Raw genomic sequence first — 2,059 nt, 5'->3', positions numbered from 1 at the left:
GGGGGTGGCGAGGGCGGCGGGCCGGCGGTGTAGCCCCCCGGACCACTCGAGTGACTACTAGAGTCCTCGCAAACGGCGACAGAGACAGAGGGGAGAGGGTATGGGGTTGGTAAGAGACAGAGAGGGAGGGGGGAAGGGGGAGCGGGAAGGGGACCCTTTTGTGCTACAGAGGGGCGACCAACTGCGAAATGCACGAGTGGGAGAAAGACCGAAGGTGTGCGAGACAGCTAGAGGAGAGGTGAGTGTGTGTGGACTTTACCCCTCCGCACCGCCTCCGCCCCGCCCTGTGGATGAAGGGCCATTCCATGTCGCACCCGCTCCCTCCCCCGCCCTACCCGCCCCCTCTCCCCCGGCAGCCACGACACGTGGAGCAGCGGGGACTCGGTGGTGCGGCGGGTATTGAACTGCCAGTCGCGCTGCTCGTTATAGAACATCGCGTGGAGACGCCAAGTGGACTACGCGGTCGCCACAAACCATCGGAGCCCCGCTCGCAGTCGTGCTCTCTGGCGATAACCTCACTCGACGGGGGCGGTACAGGATGTATCTCCGGCAGTGTACCGCGGGGGCGGCGCGTGATTGAGGGATGACGGCGACGGTTTATTTCCAGCCCAAAGAGGCCCCCACAGCCTCCTCCACCCCCGTCCCCGCTCCTTCACCACCCCGGCGGCGGCGTTTGCGTCCGCGCGGGCGGCGCGGAGGAGCAGGGAGGCTGAAGTAACGGGGCCGTCAACGTCAACCTCTCTCTCCCTCTCCCTCTTGCTTTGTCTTTATCTTCACGGAAAACGATCGACAGGCGACGACGACGAGGTCATACTCTTACTTTTTCGCAGCAGTGTCGGCGCAAACAACACACTAGCAGAGCGTGGTGCGCGCCTCCGAACGCAGTCGTCGTCAGCCTGCTTACCGCGCCCTGCGCGCCGCGGCCCTCTCCCTCCACTTGCCGCGGAGGTGCCGCGAGGGGTGCCAGCCAGAGTGCTGCCGGGCGTCAAGAACCTCTTGTGGCGGGGCGGGGCGGGGCGGGTTAGGGTGCGCGCGCAAACAATACAAATGGCAAACGTGACAACGTCTGCGTCAGCAGCGGCAGGTACTCACTCGGTGTGTGGGGCGCCCCCAGCCCGTTGGAGGTTAGGGGTCGCTACCCTTCCGCGCCGCGCCATCGGGGGCGTCCGACACGCGTGAAGCAATTACCGTAGCTGCCGTAGCTACCCGTCAGCATTAGTTTTATTTCTTTCGATGACGACGACTACACACCTATACCCCCGAAGACGCCTACTTACGAGCAGAGAACATCCCTGGCCAGGTGGCTGGGTGCCGAGTGGGTCCCTCACCCAGGGTAGTGCGCCGCCGTCATTATTCCCTCAGGCTTATCGCCGGCGCCCGGGTGCAGGACACGTGTCGGGGCCAAAGCGTTTGTGCGTTATATTATCAAATCAGTACGCCGAGCTGGGCTGCGCGGCGGGGCGGGGCGGGGGGAGGTGGGGATAAAGGCTGGATTAGTCGGGGCCGCGCTACAATACGACGGAAAGGGTTAGCCGGCCCCGGGGGCGGGGCGGGGGTGGCCCGGGGGTGGTCCGCGCACGGTCCAGTCTCGCCGGGGGCGGCGCGGCGGCGGAGCTGGGGTGATATCGCAAAGATTTTAATAACCATGACCCCGCGAGCGGACAAGCCAGAGCGAAAAGGGGTTCGGGGAATGAAACAATGGAGAGAGATGGGTGGATACGGACGGGCAGGGGGGAAGATAAAGCAAAGCTGGGAACGCGATGAAAGCGGCTGGAGAGGGGAAGGTGGAAGGGAGACGTCGCCGCAAATTAGCCCAAGGAGCCGCGAACGGGATTGTTTTTTGTTGCTTTGCCGTTCCCTTAACGTGCACTGCGGGCGTGGCTCGGCGACACGACGCCGCTGCCTGGAGTAGAGTGAGCTGCACTATCATATTCCGCTCCAGAGGGGCGGAGGGTTACCTTGTTGTTGCGTAAGCCTCCCGGGGATGACGAATATGCAGTCTGGCAGATGGATGATTCCGCTGTGATAAGAGAAACAATGAGGGTCGGGAGGGGAGGGA

Source organism: Frankliniella occidentalis, unplaced genomic scaffold (genome assembly GCF_000697945.3).
Source record: "Frankliniella occidentalis isolate FOCC.00 unplaced genomic scaffold, Focc_3.1 Scaffold49, whole genome shotgun sequence".
NCBI classification, from domain to species: Eukaryota; Metazoa; Arthropoda; class Insecta; order Thysanoptera; family Thripidae; genus Frankliniella; species Frankliniella occidentalis.
The sequence above is the reverse complement of the archived record's forward strand: the minus strand, read 5'-3'. Positions refer to the sequence as shown.